Source organism: Mixophyes fleayi, chromosome 10 (assembly GCF_038048845.1).
Source record: "Mixophyes fleayi isolate aMixFle1 chromosome 10, aMixFle1.hap1, whole genome shotgun sequence".
Classification (NCBI taxonomy): domain Eukaryota; kingdom Metazoa; phylum Chordata; class Amphibia; order Anura; family Limnodynastidae; genus Mixophyes; species Mixophyes fleayi.
This window is the reverse complement of record NC_134411.1, coordinates 78353595-78361650: the sequence shown is the minus strand read 5'-3', so window position 1 is coordinate 78361650 and position 8056 is coordinate 78353595.

Sequence of the window (8056 nt, the reverse complement as noted above, 5' to 3'; positions counted from 1 at the left end):
GTTTGGTTCACCTGGCTCCATTGACTTGCCATACTACACTATTGTGCGCCTCCTCTCATTTACTTTTAGATTTTTTCCTGCTACACCGCTTGCTACGGAGGATTGGCAGCCGCCCGCACGGGGGAAGTGTTACATAAGAAGGAACAATTACAAGATTTTGGACTATAATATTCACATACTGGTGTAGTATCTTAGCGCCTTCTGTATCTTATCTGTGATATATATATATATATATATATATATATATATACAGTGCTTTTTTGTAAAAAAAAAAAAGGTGCCCAAACTCACGTCTTATTAATCTTTTATGAAAAAAAATAAAAAATTATATATATATATATATATATATATATGTATATTACACATAAATTTACTCCCTTCCTTGCCCCTCACACACTTGACAATTGTAAAATAAAAATAATAACTCCTACCTCCTCCTGGTTGGCTGGCAAGGCTGCAGTCCAGATGACTGATGGAGTAAACGCAGGATATCTAGAGGGGAGGCCCCATATGTTAATTTAATAAAACAAACATAACAACTGGACATCACTCACCTGTTACACACTGACATGTCCCCTGCTGCGGCTGCCTACCAACTTTTCTCACATATGGCCGCTAGCTATTCTCACCCCTATTCTGCAACCTGTTTTTTTTGTGGCCCTCTCTTTCCACCTCCCTCCTTTTTCTGTAGCCCTCTTTCTGTTCCCTTTCTTTATTCTGTAGCCCTCTTTCTGCTCCCCCTTTATTCTGTAGCCCTCTTTCTGCTCCCCCTTTATTCCGTAGCCCTCTTTCTGCTCCCCCTTTATTCTGTAGCCCTCTTTCTGCCCCCCCTCTATTCTGTAGCCTTCTTTCTGCTCCCCCTCTATTCTGTAGCCTTCTTTCTGCTCCCCCTCTATTCTGTAGCCTTCTTTCTGCTCCCCCTCTATTCTGTAGCCTTCTTTCTGCTCCCCCTTTATTCTGTAGCCTTCTTTCTGCTCCCCCTCTATTCTGTAGCCTTCTTTCTGCTCGCCCTTTGTTTTTCTGTAGCCCTCTTCTACTTTCGCCCCTTCCCCCTTTCTGTAGTCAGTATTACTTACCTTCTTTTCACTCTCCTTAGTTCGATCGCTGCTCCTCCCGCTGCCCTGCTTCCGGCCGACGGAAGCAGGACACACACACACACACACACACACACACACACACACACAGATGCGATGCTGCACTGTAGCAGCACCGCAGAGAAAAAAAAAAAAGTTTCAAAAAAAAGGTGCCGGAACGCCGTTCCCAGCGTTCAATGGGAAAAAAAGCACTGTATATATATATATATATATATATATATATATATATATATATATATAAAATCTTATATCTATAAGGCACCACAAAATTTCCTCAGAGCCGCACATATATATGTCATATTTGCCTACTCTCCCGGAATTCCCAGGAGGCTCCCGGAAGAGTAGGCTAGGCAAAGCTCCCGCATTTGCCGAAATTCACTACAGTGAATGGAGGGCGCGGGGGCTTAATCGCGTTATTAAGCTCCAAGCCCTCCATTCAATGCCGTGATTTTCGGCTTTTTATAGTGGGGGCGGGGCTATGGTGACCACGTCCTCCTCTTACCCCATGCCCGGATCTTAAAAGTTGGCATGTACATTATATATATATATATATATATATATATATATATATTTATTTTGGGAGAGTAGGCAAGTATGACATATCTATGTGCGTCGCTGAGGAAATTTTGTGGTGCCTTATAGATAAAAGATATTATATATATACTATATATATATATATATATATATATATATATATATATATATATTTCTATATATACACATACATACATGCACACAGACAAAGTACTGTAAAACATATGAACCCATCCCACAGTCGTAACTAGGACCAAGCGATAGGTGCCGCCGCCCAGGCAGCAAGGATGAGGAGGGAGCCGTTGCTGTCCCTAGGCATTGGTTTACAGGGGGTACCACAGGAAACTGCAATTGGCAGTATGAGTGATTAACCTTGACTAACCATTGTGCACCTCATTTCCCACAGAAAATGGACATGTCTTGGTACTTTATACCCCTTTTATGTCCCCCATATTCCCTTGGTTAAGGAATGGTGGGTACCAGGGATGGTCAAATAAAAGGTTAAGCTTGTAGTCTCCCTTTCTCCACCCTGGGTTAGTTCGATGCTACAAACACTGCTCTAATAGCAGCTTGCTCCAGAGTTGCGCTAAGTTGCGGCTCTTGACAAAGCTGGTAGCATGGCTACGTATCCAGAGGCCCGCCAGTCTTTACCAGAAAACCACAAACTGGGAAGATGCCATCTGTAATTACATCTCCAGTTTTTAGTTGTTGATATCCATTGAGGCAACCCGTTATCTGCAGACATCATGGAGCCGCCACTGGCAGTGGGTCAGAGATGGAGAAGGGTATCGACTGCCAATGCAGCCACTGGGAGATAAGAGCCTCCAATCGAGGATCCAGTAGAAAGAGCGCCTGTCCTCTACTCAGAGATGAACGTAGAAACAGGAACAGGACTATAAGGCTCTTGATCTTCCCACTTAATATTGCTGTTACTATTAAAGTAATTTTATCGTTTTCAAATAAGCATTGTCTAAGCGATTTGTGTTTCCAAAGCACAAGCAATTTATTTAGCAGATGCAAAATTTAGCAGTTCAATACATAATTATAATACAGTACAGCCGATATCAAAGATACATACATACCGCTGCGCTCGCTTGCGCTGGCTGCGCGAAGACTGGTACCAGCTGACAGTACTTCACTCCAGAATACTGTGGTCAGAGAAGACTGACTTGGCACCAGTTAGAGCAGTATTATATATACTCAGTGTTACAGTGAAAACAATGCAGATGGTGTGGCTTGCTTCTATTGGTCCAGGTATCAGGAAGGTCCAGTGTGCTGCAGGTCATAGGCCATTTCAAAGCAAAATATCCAAAGGTGGGGGTAATCTCTCCAGGGGTTGTGCTCCGACTTTCCTGCCAAGACTCCAGTTTCAACTAGTCTATTAGCATTTTATAGTCAGTATCACTTTAAGTATTTATTCCCTAACATCATGTATGCAATGTGCGATCTCTTCGGCGAAAAAAACGGACAACTGCTGATGAATAGGGGATTAAAATGATACTAAACATGACACCGTTCCTGCAACCTGAACCTCAAATAACACTAAAGTGTACATATAATCATAATACATAAACTAATAATAAACTGAATACTATCTGCTCATAAATCACTGTAGAACGGAACCAATATGAATTATATAAATAACTAAATGTTATAGTGTGAGTGTGTGCATGCAGATTTTACCGTGCGATCGCAATATTAACCAATATACTTTCGTTCATCCAATTATACGACTTTGACATTACCTAGGCTAAATTAATTAATTGATGAGCCAGGAGTAATGCCTATAACATTATGTTTTGTAGGCATGCAAAGGCTCCGTGGGGATGTCTCAGTATACGGAGGCTAGTGGCTCATTTCGCAGATGCTGGCTATGCGAGGCTCACGTGGGGACCAGAGTCTATGTCCCCACAATTTGGGTGGAAGCGGCCATATTCCAGGGACCCGGAACAGGTGAGGAGGAGGTTTTGACTGCGTACGTGGCGAGTAACCACAATGTCTGATTAGTATTGGACAAGAAAGGGAAAAGCCCCAACTATAGGAAACCTCATTAGGAAGATGGGGAAACACAGCAGTGACATGTTAAGGACCCCAATTGGTGGGGGCCCAGAGCTCAATTATTAGTAGGCACCAGAGAGGTTTTTCCCATTGTCTGGGAGTGCCTCCAACATATTGGGAGCAGGTGTAACAACAGAGAGGGGAAGAGCTCCAGAACCACAGCAAAAAACCAGCAGGGGATCCCCACTTTCAGGGGTAGCCCAGAAGTAAGATGCACCCAGCAGACAGTGTTTGGCACCACAGGGTACAAGGAAGTGTGAACGTCTGGAGAGCCCTTTCTTACAGGTATTGCTATGGAGTAGCTATTTTGGAAAGTACCTCCATACCACAGGGGTGGGGTCCCTGAATGGCGCAGCATAGCTATTTGGGAGTGCGGCTGGAGTGCATAATGAAGACCTCATGGCAGAGGAGTTCCTGGATGAGGGGATGGTTGAACCTCACCAAAGGAGTCCCTGGATATTGGGATGGAGGTGTTGGAGGATCTGTGAGGTGACTGTCTGCAATCGCATGAGGTTAATAAAGTTGAGAAGCGACCTATGGTATAAGTTTGTGAAACAGCATATGGTTTGTAACATGTTGTTAATTTATAAATACTGTGCAGGAGTGTGGAGGTGATTGAGAATTAACATTAAGAGACGGGCGTTTATTTGTTAATAACCTTGCGGCCTATATGCTTATTGTTCTGGTGGAAGAGGAGTTAAATAAAGTTTATAACTCTTTGTGTTTGAATAGAGATGGCCTGGCACCCAATATTATTCGCACTGCACCACACACTACACTATTTTCCACCCACATGTTGAACTGTGTTAAACTCCCATGTATTCGTTGGAGGCCCTCTGGTCTAATTTGCCCTTCCACTAGCTAGCTGGGGCAATAAGAAATGCTTGTGCTTACAGATCAGGCTACCAGGAGGACCCTTCTACAGAGGTGTTAAACATCAATTAAAACATTACTTTTATTAAAACGTCATCATCATCATCATTTATTTATATAGCGCCAACATATTCCGTAGCGCTTTATAATTGGGGACAAACACAGTAATAAACAAACTGGGTAAAACAGACAAAGAGGTGAGAGGGCCCAGCTCGCAAGCTTACAATCTATGGGATATAAATAAAAGCATTTAATAGACAATCGTAGTGGAATCGCTTAACACAATATAGATCTAATGTATAAATTGAAAACATATAGTAAAGAAATTGCTTTGTTCTCTCTAAATTATCAAATTCCTTTCATCCTAAAATGAAACAATTGCTTTAGTAATAAAATGATCTTAAAGTCTTTGAGAGTAGAAACTTCTGAACATGTTTTCAAAGAATCCTGGAATTAGGCAAACATTATAAGCCTTTGTATTAAACATGCATGCTATTCAAATATTCCTCAAACCATTTTAGTGGGTCAGCTGATAAAAAAACTCAGCATGTAAATAACGTATCAATGTTTCAAAATTGCCTTAATAAATGTTAGGTTATGCGTCATCGAGGACTAACGCGTTTCTCCGACCACAACTCTCAGCGTTTTCATCAGAGGAAAATTGTGTCGTCGAGCAGATGGGGCAGGGCTTAATGATGCAATTTGCATGGCCACACCCCCAGGACTGAGCAGCAAGATCTCTCCTCCCGAAAGGGAGATCTCAATTGTTGGCAAGTATGGACTACTGGGAAGTGATATTCTATGTGTAGTATAGTAGTGTCAAGAGCATGACATTTCATTCTGCCCTCTATTTCTTTTCTATACTGACTGATGCACGTGTTTACTGACTGTCTGTAAATTTACTGTTGGTTGACATTCCTGGGAGCAGTGTCAAGTACAGAGACCCCAGAAGGGTTGCTGATTTTTGACAATATTTTTTGCTGTCAAACACCAATCTTTCTGATATAATTTATTTAATATGAAAAATCACAGTCTTCTCTTAATTTTTTTTTTACAAAAATGCAGATAATGTTATCCCATAATGAAAGCAATACCAATTCACACTATGAGCCTGATTCATCAAGAAACAGAAAATGAACGTTATGTGCGGTTTTTAAAAAACGCACGGACATCAGGCTTACGAACGTCCATATTCACCAAGGAGCGGATGTAAAGAAACATCTGCTGTTGAATACGGGTCTACGTCCGCTCTGTCCTGACCAGTAAGATACTGCAGGATACATCCAATACATGTGTGGAATATAAAGTCCAAAAAGAACGCACAGAAAAATAACTAATCAATTAATGTCACCTGTTAATAATATATTCATTAATGACAAAACATTAAATAATACAAAAAATGTTTTTCTTTCCATAACAGACATTTATTAGGATGTTATAAATGTCTGCTGTATATACAATGCATTTTTAGAGTTGCTCCTAAATGCAAACACATGTTCTAGCGTGCACGCACAGCCGTCTTCACTAGTAATCGGCACTTACACCAGACTTGTAGCTGGTGCAGGTGATATAACAGAACAACACGTACCTAAGAGATGCCCAAAGCTTGAATCGAGTGCTGCTGCGTCCTTGAGCTTGGCAATGACGCGGCCGCATCACGTGTCATGTGATGCGGCCACCTGTGCGCTGACGCGGCCGCATTGCATGTCGTGATGCAGCCGCCGGTAATAATGAGGTAATATTGCATCCGGGGGGATGAAGGCTGGGCGACTGAGGGGCCCGGGGGGGCGATGCCCCCCTTCCCCCCGGCCCAGCCAGCCCCTGCAAACCTCAGTTCCAGCCGGAAAGAAACCAAGTGCCGAAAAGGGCGTGACCACATTGTGTTGTGGTTGTGGCCAACATGGGGCATTGATACATACATTATAATAAAACATTACATTTATCACGCCCTCCCAGCCACATCCCTCCCCTCACATATTATATTAAAATACTGCGCACACACACACAAGCTACATTTAAAATACGCACACTATAAGTCACACAGACACACTATTAGCCACAGAGACACACTATACTATTAGCCACACAGACACACTATACTATTAGCCACACAGACACACTATACTATTAGCCACACAGACACACTATTAAATGGACGTTGCTACGTTCACTGGCATATGCTCCTGTTCTGCAGAGTGATTTTGCGCAATATACGGCGCGTATCATATTTACGTTCCTTGATGATTCAGGACCTATCTATCTAAACCATCATTTCTGAGACAACCTTGAACATGTCTCCTCATTCTTGACCACAACTGCACTATCAACAGACAACAGCACATAAAAAGGTCAAAAGATAAAAAAAACAGACAAGCACACAAAGTACATCACTCTGTAAAAAAAGTACTTAAAATACAATAATTTTTTTAACAGAACAGGTATGCATTTTAACATAATTTTTTTGACGGTAAAACACAAAACACCCGTGTGCATGTACCTGTAGTCAAGCAGTGCCTCAGTGATGTGTTTAGTTACTAGCTTAGGATGTCAGAAAGTAGAGGACAGAACGGACCCACACACATTGATTTCTTGTTTATTTCTTTAGACATCTGTGCACATTGATTGTGCTGATAAGAGCAACATGATCCTATTCAATATTTTCAATGAGAAAAACAGGTCTCCTTCAGACAGAGTAACGGTTTTGATCACACACAAAAGAGGGCCAGTCCTGATTTTCTCATGTGAAAAGTGTTGTAGCATCATAGAAAAAGAACAGATTGTGACTTGGGTTGACCGTATAAAAGAATGGCCTCATTAGTCCCTATTGTCCAATGAGGAGTGTTGGGTGGTGTGGTAATGTGTAGTTTAGTAGTGTCAGGAGGAGGTTGCTATATTTTGACAGATTTTATTTTTACTAATGGCTAAAACGGACTTGCTTGACTAGGTAAGTTTACTGACGGTTAGCAATCATGGTGCTTGGTGAGTGCCAAATATTCATCATCATCATTTATTTATATAGCGCCACTGATTCCGCAGCGCTGTACAGAGAACTCAATTACATCAGTCCCTGCCCCATTGGAGCTTACAATCTAAATTCCCTAACATACACAGACACTAGGGTCAATTTTGATAGCAGCCAATTAACCTATCCGTATGTTTTTGGATTGTGGGAGGAAATCGGAGCACCCGGAGGAAACCCACGCAAACACGGGGAGAACATACAAACTCCACACAGATAAGGCCATGGTCGGGAATTGAACTAATGACCCCAGCGCTGTGAGGGAGAAGTGCTAACCACTAAGCCACCGTGCTGCCCAAATATTCAGCTATGTTTAGGCAGCATTGTAAGCGCTTAGCCAAGGACAGCTCAAAGTATACTGCAAGTGCAAGTTTAAACAGAAATGCAATAATAAAACTAACATAATAATAATAATAACAAATGTAGATCTGCTGATCAGCTGTTTTGCTACGATGACGGCATGGTCCATTTCATTTCT